Source organism: Nilaparvata lugens, chromosome 1, assembly GCF_014356525.2.
Source record: "Nilaparvata lugens isolate BPH chromosome 1, ASM1435652v1, whole genome shotgun sequence".
In the NCBI taxonomy this organism is placed as follows: domain Eukaryota; kingdom Metazoa; phylum Arthropoda; class Insecta; order Hemiptera; family Delphacidae; genus Nilaparvata; species Nilaparvata lugens.
Genome location: NC_052504.1, coordinates 36,247,349 through 36,262,786, shown reverse-complemented (window position 1 = coordinate 36,262,786; position 15,438 = coordinate 36,247,349). Strand labels below are relative to the sequence as shown.

Genomic DNA, 15,438 nt, shown 5'->3' with positions numbered 1-15,438 from the left:
AGAAGGATAAATTGGTGAATACCTGTATTCATGACAAGCGTTTTAAGGATCAACTAGAAAAAAACATAGTTGGTCTTCATTATTCTCTATTGTATACATGGTTACTGATAATCAGTCATCAACTGTCTTTTTGATTTCCTTATTGGTATTCCTCAAGAACTTCACGGAAGCAGTGGTGAGAATTATCAATCACCAGTCATTGAACCCTGTGGTGATTGATTATATTTGGAAAATTCATGTATCTACCACTGAGCTAGAGCTGCGGTTTGAACCCAGCGATTTTGTGAGCCAGAAGGCCTTAACTTTTTGCGAATTTATTCGCAAAATATGGACTTTAGCGACTGCTCTTATATATATATATATCAAATTTACCATTTTACACAATGTCACCCAACAAGTGGGGCAAAGGTCATCTTTACATAATGGCTTCACAACGTGGGACTCTATCATAAGAGATAACCCTCCAGGAAGCACGTCTTTACAACTTGAAGGCAGAATATGACACTGTCTGGAGAGAGGGGCTCATATTCAAATTGCTGCAAGTCATTCCATGTCAACTGATAGATAGACTCATGAACAACATGCTGAAGAATAGATCATTTCAGGTCTCAATGGGAAACAAGATGAGCAGAACTAGAAGACTGGATCAAGGCTCTGTTCTGGCTCCCTTTCTCTTCAACCTATATGTTTCAGACCTTCCCTGTTTTAGGTCCAGAGTCTTTGCTTATGCAGATGACATAGTCCTTCAACTCTGAGGTGCTCAAGCCTTGGTATGGTGTATTCTGCTGCCGAGTATCATGCTTCATCCTGGATGAACAGCTACCACACTAAGTTGTTGGATGTGCAACTTAACAACACAATGCGCATTATCACTGGAGCCCTGAGAACAACACCAGTACCCTGGCTGCCTGTTCTTAGTGGGATACCACCACCCAATCTGCGTAGATGTCAGGCCCTCCTGCGACTGTACAACAGGATATGCTCCAGCCAGCAGCTTCCCATTCATGAGGATATCCCAGACCTGAATATGAGGAACCTCAAATCGAGAAGGCCAACAATAAAGCTGGCAGAGCGTCTCAAGAGTGAGAATTTTTGTCTGAAGGAGAGATGGAGAGAGGAGGCACCCCCTATAATTCCAGATGCTCTCAGACAGTGCACCAGGCCACCAGGATTTGACCTTCCTCGACACGCATGGGTCGCATTAAACCGAATCAGAACATTGCTCGGTAGATGCAAAGCATCTCTTTTCAAATGGGGCTTTATAGACTCTCCAGGATGCGATTGTGGAGCTCCATTGCAGACAATGAAAAGCATTGTCTATGAATGTGACAGACGTGCCTACCTGGGTGACAGTAACGACTACTGTGACAAGCCCTCAGGCGATCATATACATTTCAAATTTGGACGTGCACTTGTAAACAGTGCGAAATTAAAAGGACTTACGAATAAGAAAATGACATACGCTATATATTTACTGTCTACTGTCCATTTTATTTCCCAACTGATACGCTGAGGTGTATATTTGGAATTGAAACATTAAAATCAAGGAGAGATGTCAGATCCCTTATTTTCCTTTACAATTTACTAAACAATGGAATAGGTTCTACTTATTTACTTTTTAAACTTAATATCTACATAGCTCGTCGTTCTTCATTTTCTTCTCTTGTAACACGCTCTAGAACAGAAAGTCATTAAAATCTCCAACTAATAGAATCCAGAGGCTTTTCAATCTCTTTTCTGGGCGCCTCTCTTCTTTGGGTGCTCTCGTGGCAGATTCCGCAACACTCTGAAGGGCTTAATTTAGAATAGCTATTTGTGGCCAGGTTTCCGTATGACAGTTTTCTTTTTTAATGACATTTTTTCTTCTCAGTGCCCACATGATTATTTGTTCTGTATTACATGGTTTGTGCCCATGTAAGATATTTCAAGTGCATATTTTTCCACCTCTCATCTTTTCTCTTGGAAGGTAGTTTCACCAATATACAGGGTGATTCATAATTATGGTAAAATAATTTAATAAGTAATAGTAGAGGTAAAAATAAGAAAAAAAGTTCTTATAAACATATATCCATAAACGCTTCATTAGCGAGCTATACAGAGTGAAAGATTTCGCCCGGAATTCAGTTCCTCTGGTGAAATACACCGATGCTGAATTGTTTTGGGACTAGTTTTTAAAAAACTTATGCTGGATTCATATGGAAAAATATCTGAAAAATTGAATAAAACTAGTCTGGAAGCTGTAGTGTGAGTAGTTTTTGAGAAAAAAGTTGAAATATGCAAAAATTCTAGGTAGAAAAACACAGACTTCTTCGTTTGATGCCCAATAACTTTCTTTAATGACCAGTAAACAAATAATTTTTCGCAATAAAAATTGTAGAGAACTTAATTCAGAGAAGGATGATGTAAGCTGTGTGAACTAAATTCAAATAAAAGTTGGATAAAATGTATTCTTATGTAGTACATTACACCACAAAAATTTGCTGGGAGGAGAGAACTAATAATTCATAGGTTGTAGCTGATTGCCAATAGAACATGGATTTTAATAACAGCTGTTCCAAAACAGCTGATTTATTTTGTTTCAAATAAGAAAATATTTAAAAGAAATCATCAGCTGAAAATTATTTTCAGAAATATTTTAGCTCACTGTTGAACAAAAAAAACAAACTGTAAGTTAGGCCTACTGTTAGTAGCCGCGCTGTGTTTTTTGTTTAATCTATCAACCAGTTATTTGCAACCATTTCACTTTGCTTTTGTGTTGTGTTAACTTTTAAAAAAATGGCAGGTAATAATTTTAGACATTATTCATACTCCGAATTAGCTGACATGCATTTAATGTATGGAATGGGACACTACTGTAATAGTACTGAAGCAAGACGTTTGTATCAAGAGAACTTTTCTAATCGAGTATGTCCAAGTTCAAGGTTTTTTGCCACTATTCATCAACGTCTGTCTGAAACAGATTCTTTGATATCCAAAGAGCATATTTATGCAGGCAGACCCCGATCTACTAAGACTGTTGAGTTAGAAGAACAAGTTCTTAATGAAATTTATGAACATCCCGAGAAGAACACAAGAGAATTGTCAGTGTAGTTTAATGTCAATCAATCTATTATTTGGAGGATACTAAAAGAGCAACAATTACATCCATACCACCTCCAGAAAGTTCATACTCTATTGCCACGAGACTGTATTCCCTGTGATGGTATTTGCCGATGGTTTTTAGTAAAACTTGTTTACCCAAACTTTTTAACAGCCGTTTTATTCACCAACGAGGCACACTTTACAAGAACAGCTATCGTTAACGTCCACAACTAACATATTTGGGCAGCTGAGAATCCTCATGCGATCAATCCTAATCTTCCACAATATCAGTTTTCAGTAAACATTCGGGCAGGAATCATAGGAGATCATCTACTTCTGTTCGAGCTTCCTCCCAGGCTTAATGGCATAAACTACTTACTAGTCTTTTGGTATAAGTTTAATGTCATTTAGATATGCTACTTTCATATAAAGAAGAAACTTTTCATAAAAAGCCGAATATTTTATTTGCAATCAGCTACAACTTATGAGTTATTAGTTCTCTCCTCTTAAAACAGCAAATTTTTGTGGTGTAATGTACTACATAAGAATACATTTTATCCAACTTTTATTTGAATTTAGTACACACAGCTTACATCATCCTTTTCAGAATTAAATTCTCTACAATTTTTATTGCGAAAAATTATTTGTTTACTGGTCATTAAAGAAAGTTATTAGGCATCAAACATAGAAGTCTGTGTTTTTCTACCTGGATTTTTTGCATATTTCAACTTTATTCTCAAAAACTACTCACACTACAGCTTCCAGACTAGTTTTATTCAATTTTTCAGATATTTTTCCATATGAATCCAGCATAAGTTTTTTAAAAACTAGTCCCCAAACAATTCAGCATCGGTGTATTTCACCAGAGGAACTGAATTCCGGGCGAAATCTTTCACCCTGTATAGCTCGCTAATGAAGCGTTTATGGATATATGTTTATAAGAACTTTTATTCTTATTCTTACCTCTACTATCACGTAACTAAATAAACTTTACCTAATTACTCAGGCTTTGCTTTTCCCATATCACCACCGAATAACTTTGAACCTTCGATAAGTCTAAACTAGAATAATTATTATCCTGCTCACATCTGCATAATCATAATCATAATGAATAAGAAAATTTCTTGAAACATCAAACTATCAAATACAGTATATATTATGGTAATATGAACATTTTCGACTGTGAGTTCTGCTTCAACTTGTGAGCTGTAATATTCCTTGCACATTCTAGTCATAGGGATACATTGAATTAAGGGAACCGGATGAGTTGTGATCAGTTGTTTCATTGTTATTTTCCACGGAAGATTGGTTCTGCTGCTCCTGTTTTCCTCTAGTTCAGTTGTACTGGATCATTTTCAACGAAATTTTTGTTTAATTTCTCTTTCGATCATGGAGAGTTAAACGCCTCTTTCCATCATTGAGACTTGAGCATTTGTCCCAATCTTGGAGATTCCAATATCAGTAACTGTCTTAGGAAGTTCAACTAATATCGACTAGAAGTAACTACAATGCAACAGATGGTCGGAGTTTCACCGGTGGTTCGGGGTCGGGCCCTGCAAGTCGTTCTTCTATCTTGTTCATAATCTATGTCCGTCACATTATCACAACTAAGTTTTAATGTGGTTATTGGGTCGCAATAAGTCAACATAGTGAGCAAAATATTGTAGACTAGAGGACCGAGAAACGTAGCAAGGCTCGATAATACGTGGAGAGGCATGTCGATGATGAGTGGTGGGGCAGGGACAAGGGCAAGGCAGTTGTAGTCGCAATAGGTCGACTATCGGAGGTAAGTGGTCTGGCGCGGTTAAATAAGAAACGTACGGTCGGTTGAATAAGTCCGTGCAAGACGACGTAACTTCTGCTCCGACAAAGAATAAAAAAGTAATGTTCGGCGAGGATGCAGTGCAAACGTACATGGCAGAGCAAACCTGAATCTTCTCCAGTTCTATGAATCCTGCCTTAAAAACAGTGCGCGATCCGGTTCCCTAGCCCGTGTAAGGCGAGCTTCATAGGTCAAGAACTAACACAATAATGCCCCGCAACCGTCTGTGTCTGTGTGACGAACGGCCTTCTAAGGTGGACTCGGACGAGCAGAGCAGTGCAGTCTGTCCGTCTGTCTCTATCTACTCGACAGACCTTCCTTTCAACTCTGCAATAAAAATACATCTCCTAGCTCAGTTTTGAGAATATTTGGTAATTTACTGTCAATCTTTACCTGATATTTGAAAATTAATGTTAACAATTTAAGAATCATACATTGCATTATTGGGAATCTGAAGCTTAACTCTGGACTGCCTTTTTGCCATATGAGAGCTTTTGAAGCATGGCAAGAATTACCCCAGATATTGCCAGACATGGCAAGAAATATCCCTAAACCGTAAGATATCGGGGAATGGAAAAGTCCATAGTATGCAAAACAAGTGATAACCACCTATTTCAGCAAATTAAAATTTACAATATTCTTTCCTTAACTGTTAAAGAGCTGCCAATAACAAAGTTTATAGAGAGTAGAGTTGTGAAGAGTAAATTGTTAGAGAGGGCGTACTATTCAATGAGTGAGTTCTTTGAGTGTCCTAAACAAATTCTGCTTCTCCTATTGTATCTATCTAGTCAGTATTGTCGTACAGAAAAGATAGCATAAGTCTATGATATCTTTTCTCTATGGTATTGTGTTCTATATTTCTGAGTTCTATGAGCTTTGTTATCCTGTATTTTGTGTTTAGAATCATGCAGGCTACAGTCTATTTCTATTTTATATGACAAGCTTTTACATTTTTTTAAATGTCTGGCAAGTAAAATTTTGAATCTTGAATGAATAATATTAATTATTATTATAACATGATAATAATTAGTTGGATAAAAATTCTACTGTATCCGAATCATATCACTGTATCATAGCTCGATTTCCGGATACATGATAACCAACTGTGGATATGTACTCATCATGTATTTGATGTGGTAATTGAGGATTGTGAAACATTCACTAGAACAAAACAAATTTTTGTAGTACAGATCTCGAAGTATGAATACTCTAATGAAGACGAGTAAATAGGATGTGAGCTACTTCAAGGATTGCTTCATAAACAAGACAAGAATTTAGAATTGGATATGTTTTCATTCGTTCATGAACTTTCTTAGATTCTATCAATGTATTTTTAATACAGGTGCAATTTGAGTTCATTGTAAGGGGGAAAGTTGACAAGGGCTTTTTCATGCAAGTTTCTACATAATGCTGGAATCTTCAATGCAACTTACACTGTGATACCTTTGGAAAGCTTTTGAAATTTATGAATTATACTTCGGCTTCTAATTTCTAATTAGCAAGTTCGTAATACGTCAACACATCTAGACATGAAATTTTTGGTATATAGTAAGTTATAGAGAGCGCTTAGTTATTTTGGCAGCCGATCTATCTTAGGATCTCCCGGCTTTATTCATGGACAATTCAACTAACATCTGGACACACTGTTGCACAATTTTGCAGTACTTGCATACTTATAAAACAGCCAAACATACCCACATAAATTTTAATTGCGGTTTTTCAAATATATCAATCATTCTTACACAGCTTCAAACGATGGGTTGTGCCGCTTCACAAAACTCTATATTGATGACTGACGCGTTTGGATAGTTAGATTGATAGATAGATAGATTGACGCGGTGGTTTTATTTTAATTAGACATCGCCTAAAGTTAGAATAATTTCCTGAGGACTTACCTAAGAATGATGATAAATTATAAGAATGAATAATTCCTAGTATTTTTAAATTCGTTAGTTATGATTCAATTGAACTATCTGACACAATCTGTGAATGCTTTGTAAGTTCTTGATCCATCTAATGATGAGGAAATTCAGTCTTTTGGAAAAAGAAAAAATAGCAAGCTGTAGTATACGAGTAAGCAGAAAACTATTCAACTAAGCATCCACATTTGACCGCAAACGTGCTATAACAACACACACGTTTTCTCTTCAACATTGAATAATCATCCACACATTCACGCTAACCGCATTGCGGAAAACGGCATTACTGTTCCAGCAACGTTAATGTAGTAAATCTTGCCTCTAGATGTAAATCTAAAAGGCTTCACTGTTTTAGGTACTATTCCAGCCATCATTAGAGCAAAAACAAGATTTCAGGTAGTATGATTTCATAGCACATGGATGCTAGATGCCCTGGACATGGATCGACATTAGTACTACAAAATATAAAACTACAAAACTGCAAAAATATAGAGCTACACAATATAGGATGACAGTTTCAGATGAGCTGCCTTTTTTCATGATTACATGACAACATGACATAGCTGAGAATTGAACACAGAATACAAAATGCATTTGGAGAGGATGCTCCAGGAGCTTCACATTCATGCAGTAATTTTCCACCCTTTGACAGAAGTCTAAATATGTCAAGTGTAAAAACCTGGTCATGAATTCTGTTGTAATTGGTATAGTAGGAGGAAATCTCAAGGACTGCGCAACCAGAGGCTAAATCGTCCCAATTTACCTGAAACAAACAAAATACTATAAATCAATCATATACGTTATACCATAGAGTTACTATAAAATATAAATCTGTGATTATTATAGATCAGTATTGCGCTAGAACTCGTAGAGAACGGACGTATAGTGGAGTAGTAATAGTGTAGTGTAGAAGTAGTGAGTCAGCAGTTTGTTCGCGATTAAAAGTGGAACAAAAATATTGCATCGAGTATCGGTCGTCAACCGCGGTATTTTATGCAAGCAAAGCGACCTGCTTTTCGCGGCGGTAATATAGCTCCGTTCGCGTTTCCGTGTGCGTGAGTGTTGATTACGAGTGCTGTTTGAAATGTATGGTAGCGAAATCGCACTATGTCCGACTTAGTGAAGCCACCAAGTTTTCCTGCATCAGAGCAAGAAGAAAGGGAAGCCACTAACGAGAGCATGGACACCAACAACATGGCAAATACACCAGAAATCCAGTGTTCACCGGATCAATACATAAAAGCAAATAAACTCAAATCTTCAGCCGAGCAGGTACTTTTCATCGCCTGGAAGGAATCTGATGAGAAGAGGAAGGAGCTAGAGAGAAGCAACGCCGAACTCTTGCAAATAATGCAGGATTTGGAAAAAAGATTTCTCAATATTGAGAAAAAGATCCATAGCCCACAGCCTACTAGCTCAGCAACCGAGAACTACTCGACAAATGAAGAAGAATTGGCTAAAGAAACTGAATGGATCAGAACTCGTACTAAGCGGGCTACCAAGAAGAGGAAGCTTAGCACCCCATCGCCAGAAATCAAAAATGAGTCTGCAAAAAAGAAGCAACAAAATTTGAATAATAAAATCACTCTTGTGGAAAAACCAATCAGTGAGGAGGAGAAGAGGAAGAATAAAGAAATGCCACCACCACCAATCATTGTGGATGGTATTAAGAATCTGAATGTACTTCTTACGAGTTTGAAAAAAGTGTCACCAGCTGACAAATTCAGGATTAAACTGTTAAGTAAAGAAACATTTAAAGTAAATGCAGTTGATTCGGAAACTTATCGGAATATTACCAGAGAATTGATTAAAGATGGGCTCAACTGGCACTCCTATGAAGATAAACAGTCGAGACCAATAAGAGTGATGATTAAAAAGCTTCATCACTCTTGTAGTACAGAAATGATTCTGGAAGATTTGAAAGTAAGAGGATTGAAAGTTCTAGAAGTTGTAAACAAGCTGAGGTGGAAGACAAGAGAACCATTAGATATGTTCATGGTATCATTCAGCGCGGAAGAAGATATAAAAACAGTATTTGAATTGAAAAATATACTTGGCTGTAGAGTGGAAGTTGAAGCATTGAAGAAGGCCAATCTGATACCGCAATGCAAACGTTGCCAAGCATACGGCCACACTCAAAAATATTGTAACAAGGAGCCTAGGTGTGTTAAGTGTGCAGGTAAACACCAAACAAAGGAATGTTCGAAACCCAACGATGCTCTACCAAAATGTATTCATTGCGGTGAAGCACATCCAGCCAGCTATCGAGGTTGCACTGTTGCAATCGAATTGCAAAAAATCAGGAATTCTACTAAAACAAAAACTATTGCAGATTCACGAAAGAAAATCATTCAAAATATCCCACCAAAAATCACGGAAAATACAGAAGCTCACAATCTAAACAATGGTAGTGCAGTTAAGAAATTGACTTTCGCCCAGATTGTCTCAAAAGAAAATAGATCGAAATTGGAAGAGCCAAAAAGTGAAGTAGAAGAAGGCACCAATAATATTTTGCAGCTAATCTTGGCAAAACTGGATAGACAAGAGCAAATAATCACCTCACTACAATCTAAATTTCAGAAGTTAGAACAGAGTAGACTACTGAAATTCAAATGATTCATTCACTAAAAATAATGGAATGGAACGCGAATGGATTGTTACAACGGCAACAGGAGTTAGAAGCAGTTCTAGACATAGAAAAAATAGATATATGTCTTATATCTGAAACTCACTTTACAAATCAATCGTTTATCAAATTCAAAGGCTTTAAGATCTATCATGCTTTACATCCCAGCAATGTCGCGAGGGGTGGGAGTGCCATCATTATCAGAGACAATCTACACACCAATTTGGCTTCAGAGTGAAACACTCAACAATAGATCAAGTGCATCGGATTATAAATGTAATAGAGAAGTGCTTAGAAGAGAAAAAAATTTGCTCAGCAGCTTTCCTTGATATAGGGCAAGCTTTTGATAAAGTATGGCATGAAGGTCTCATTTTCAAGCTCAAAAAAGTGCTACCAAAGCAATATACAGATATATTACAATCCTATCTCACTGACAGATACTTTAGGGTCAGGCATGAAAGTTCATATTCTGATTTGAAGGAAATTAAAGCAGGAGTTCCTCAAGGCAGTGTTCTGGGACCAGTTCTTTACCTACTCTATACCAGCGATATTCCCAGCCTTGATGAGAATACTACAGCAACATTTGCAGACGACACAGCCATATTATCAGTAGACAGTAATATACATATTGCAACAGAGAAACTACAGAGATCCATCAACAAAATTCAAGATTGGACTAGAAAGTGGAGAATGAAATTGAATGAAACAAAGTCGATTCACATCAATTTTACCAATAAGAAGGACCTGCCCATACCAATAACTATCAACAACCAAGTTGTACCATATGCTAATGATGCCAAGTATCTAGGTATGACCTTGGACGCAAAGCTTCGCTGGAAGGCCCATGTCAAGAAGAAGAGAGAAGAGCTTGGAATCAAATATAAGAAGCTGTATTGGCTGATCGGAAGAAACTCTGTCCTTTCAATCCGAAACAAAGTACTTCTGTACAAACAGATATTAAAGCCAGTATGGACGTATGGTATACAACTTTGGGGGTGTACCAAAGAAAGCAACATCAATATCATTCAACGTTTTCAAAACAAAGTGCTAAGGAACATTGTGGATGCTCCTTGGTATGTCAGGAACAGCGATCTTCATAGAGACCTTCACGTCGATCTGGTGTCCACCGAGATCCAGAGGCATGCGGAGAGGCACGAGGGGCGACTGCACCAACATGACAACGTCGAGGCGATCCAGCTGCTAGACAATGGAGGGTTGGTGCGGAGGCTCAAAAGGAGGAAACCGTTTGAACTAGTGTAGTGCTTGTTCAAGTAGTGTCCAGTGAAAGAGCAGAGCAGTGATTGAGTGAATCTAGCTTCTATAGTGCAGTCAATAAGTGTACATATTAATTAAACAATAGCAGTAAGAGTTTCTAATGAGAAATTCACTGTTCAATTTTTCAAGTAGTAATTTAGGATAGAAAAAATTAGCTCATTAGTCTTTAGACTAGATGGCTATAGTACTGACCAATAGAAAAAAAAATTATTATAGATTCAAAGATATGATCAGTCGAAGAGATTTATTACAAAACTAAAGATTTATTACAAGAATCTTATCGACATTTTAAGCAATAACATTATAAAATGTTGATAAATCAGATGCGATTCCTCCGCAGTCCGCAGAATCAAGGGCTGCGATTGGAGAGATCATTTTAGAAATGAAGATATCCGATCTGAGCTGGGAATATTCAATTTGAATGAAAGAGTTGTAGAATACCGAATACAATGGAAGGATCATATAAAAAGAATGTTTGCAGAAAGGCTTCCCCTTCAAGTATTAAATTATTATAGACCAGGAGGTAAAAGATCAATTGAAGGCAAATTAAAATATGTCAATAAATGAAATGTAAATCTTTTCAACTCCTTTTCGAACTCTCTAACCACTGTACAAGCTGTTTGTAATTTTTGCTGTTTTAGATGATGATGCACGTAAGATGATGATGATGATGATGATAAATCAGAATTTGAGACATATCATTGATTGGTCTCATCTGATACTTGATTTACATGATACTTGAATAACGACTTTTAGTTAAGACACTTGACTAAGTGTCACTAATTTCAGCTTATTATACTTCGCTTTGGAAGCAGTTCCCAGTAATTCTGGTACAATTAATCAAAGCTAATAGATAATAGAGTCCATTCACCCTTCTACTTACAATAGATCTTCTACTTATAATCCACACTTAATTTGTGTAGCACTCTCTGGTGTACACCCTATTATCAAAAAGGGATTTAAATAAGAATTAATTTCCATCAGCAAAACCAGTACACGGATTTAATAATATAGAAAAATAAAATATTCAAACATTCAAATTATCATAATAATAATTGTTCATTTTGAATGATCCAACATGAAATGAAAGTGCATGTACCCGATCGTTGTCGTTCATTTGTTCAGCTACTGTACCCAAGTGAATAAAAACGCCATTCTTTTTATGCCTCAAATACAAAATTCAAGCGGTGAAAATAATCAAATATTTTAAATTTGAATATAAAGTAAAAATAGTTTTAAATGATAAAGTTGCAACATTCAGAATAATATTATCCTTAAAACATACTTCTCACAATCGGAACAATAAGTTTAAATTCTTTCTATTCTGTCTGCATTGGAAACCTTGAATATATTTTTACAAAGTGGTGGGAGTTCACTTCTGTAGAAAACAACATAATTTGTGCTGTAGAACAAGTCCATCCGTTCCAATCACTTTCCATCCGTCTTGTTTTCTGGTTGAATATGACGTTTTCAATAAAAATCAATATTCATCAAGTTACATCCTGTTGAAAGTAAGCCGTTTAGGTGGAAGAGTGGCATGGCGCTATTCACACTTGGCACTCTTCCAGGAAAGATGTTCGCGGAAGCATTCGCCGATGTTCGACTTGTTTACCCGAAACGAAAGGTATCCTACAAAAACTCACTATTCTCATTATTTGAAGCATCTTCGTTCCAGAGAAAGGTTTGGATAATATCATCTCACCTGGTTTGATAGTGTTGAGAGGAGTTGCATTTGAAGTTATCGATATCCAGAAAGTAACAACACTTGACACATGCGCGCACAACACGTTCGGTGAAGCCGCGACTAAATCAGAGACCGACTAACCGCGGCACGGGTTATCCAGCCGGCTCTCTGTGAGCTGTGACTGTGAGTGTAGTGACGGCAGCCAGCAACACACAGTAGGTCAACACGCTTCCAGCGTTCTGGTTCCTTCCTCTCTGCTCGTCTCACAAGTTTAGAAATGACTAAATTTCACAACTTTCCCCTGTACTCGATTTTCAGCGCGATGTATCTGTATGCAAGAACGCTGCCAATACAGCCAGCAACGCACGTGTCGTGTACCGTTGGTTCGATTTCAGACATCCCCTGCCAAAAGGAATGGTCCTACATATTTGCCAGTTGAGTCGACAATACGACAACCAACTACTACAGACAGTATTTTGTCGGCAGGCGACAGGATGTGCGTGTCAAAACTGGATGCAAACCTCTCAACTTGACGCTGCTACAAAATAATTATATTATTGTTTCCTCTTATTCGCCTACCAACGGAAGCGACCGGGCTATTCGTGTTCTCCTGTTCATTTGTGGGAAACAAATCAGATCTAGAACACCAATGCAAATTAAAAAAAGCTCTCAGATAACCGCCGTTATTCAGTAGTACAGAATACGTGTATACACAATAACCCATCTTTAATTGTGAACTCTTTTTGTGAAGAAGCTGATCAAAGAATTAGGTATGTTATTCGTGTAGAATCGAACATTGGATGATTAACTACTTTTTCTCTACCAGTTACATTGAATAAGAGGTCTTATTTATCTTCATAATATGTGATTATATGTATAATCTCATATAGATAATTATTATAATAGTATGCTGGTTCGCATACCAGAAGAGATTTATTTGAGCAACTAGTATATTCATGACTGATCTCAGGAATTATCACTCCACTTCTTTAATTTTTTTAATATAACCCAGAAATAAATTCAAATTTAAATTAGTATTTAGCCTACTAGCTACATAATATCACTTACAGTTTTAAATATGAGTAACAATTTCATACATGCCAACTATATACATTTGTGCATGCATATCAACTATAGTTAATATAGTTAGAAACAATCACTTTCGCAGTAAGCATGGATGATTATTTTGTACAATTTTGTGATCTCTGACAGACTAATTCATTTTCAATTTACATCATTCTATGAATAAATCGATGCTTATGAAATCAAATCATACGTGAACATTGGAATAGTAAAATTTAACTGAAACTGGAAGAATCACGACTTAGCAAAGACTTCAGCAAGATGATGTAGCTGTTAGAAGTGGTATTACACGGTGGGAAATTATTAGCGAAGTAACGGACCGATACCATATAATTAGCTAGCGCTACTCACTCATTTGACAGCTCAGTCAGTGAGACTGAATTCAATCTAGCCTTCTAATTCCATCGTTCTCTATCAGTGGTGCAGTTACCAAAATTATTCGCAATTCGAGAACGAATTATTTGAAATATTTGTTTAGAAAGCAAAATTATTGGCCTACTGACTGAATAGAATTTTTCCATTTACGTTTTTCTACCGAAACCATGACTCATTTTGACGCTGCTTCAATCTTTAATGCATAGAATACTAAATTGGTAGATAATCATTAAAAATTTAGGTATCTTAATGCTATATGGAACGTTGCTGGAGTTAATCGTTGTTGAATAGTAGGTACTCTATATGCAGCACTATCAGTTCAGCCCATATCTCTGTAATACAGCTCTTCGAGCTACTTTGTGGAATGTGATATAGCTATGAGGTTTTCGCAACTGATCAAAAATGCGAATACACACCATTGAAGATGATTCTTCAAGTAAATTTGTTTTCAGAGTGAGGTTGTTACCGTTCCGTGATTTTATATGGTTTAGGGATTTTATCAGCGATAAATGTAGTAGTAGCTCTTTAACACTATAGCTTGTCAACTTCTATACTAGTTGTATTTTATTTCCTCAACATTGTTTGATGTACTCAAGTGTTGAGTCGTTCTAAGAATAATACTGCATCAACGAATAGCTTTCTTTGTGATTTCTCAGTTCAGTCGAAAGTTCTCCAACACCCTATCGTTTTATGGGAGAGGATTACTTACATTCCTGAATGACGGTTTGGTGCGGCTTTGACCTTTATCGATGATTGTGTGAATGGGAATGGTGCTGTGCAGTGCGGTGCGGTGCAGTGACACAGAACAGCAGTGCAATTCATTGGTGTGACTGTAGAGAGCGAGCACAATGCACATTGCAAGAGGCATGAAGATTGCACTTGTGCATTACAGACATTCAGATACCTGTCTCCTGTATACGCTGAGCCACCACTGTCTCACAGTCACAGCCCTGTGTGACACCGCTGTGTGACACACACTATGTATAAACGACCACTAGCTTAGCTTACTCATACGTCGATTGCCACCATCAAAACGTTTGACTTGCCAACTTCCCACTTTCAAAAGTAATAATGGAGAATGTGCGATTATGCGTCAACACGCTTTGCTAAACAATTGAAACTGTCGTCTGACAACGGTCACTTCTTATGTAAATTATACCACACCGTAATAGAATCACAAAGGTTATGGAGAGTTGAACAGCATTACTTATGGTTGACTATGTATCATATTTATCAAAAGAGGTTCGTGAACTCTTCTCTCGACCCGATTGATGTATCTATTCATTCATTCCAATATATCATTTCAACCTTGATTGTTCATTGGGGGTGAAATGATTTTGAAACCTGATTGATGTATTTATGAATTCATTCCAATTATTCATTTCATCTTCAATTGATTATTCATGGGGAGTGAAATGATTTTGAGACGGTTAATGGATAATGTGGAGGATTCTCTCATTATTCAATCAACAGGATCAAAAGGTTGTCTCAAAATATAATTTTTCATCACTCTTGTGTTGACAACACCTCAAGACTTGAAATGAAATTAATTCAAATTGAACAACTTTAATCA

General features: G+C 36.9%; 1 protein-coding gene across 3 annotated transcripts in view; it reads right to left on the bottom strand.

Moving 5' to 3' along the window:
- LOC111054291 overlaps positions 1 to 15,438 on the bottom strand; it is a 118,340-nt gene that overhangs the window by 63,272 nt on the left and 39,630 nt on the right. Inside the window, exon 1 of one of the 3 annotated variants that reach the window (XM_039420422.1) lies at positions 12,426 to 12,550. The exons of 1 other annotated variant lie outside the window; for it this stretch is intronic. The gene's annotated coding sequence lies outside the window, so the exon portion shown is untranslated. Of the gene's footprint in view, positions 1 to 7,501; positions 7,598 to 12,425; positions 12,551 to 15,438 lie in introns of those variants that run through there. One more of the 3 variants, XM_039420426.1, reaches the window with a different exon arrangement.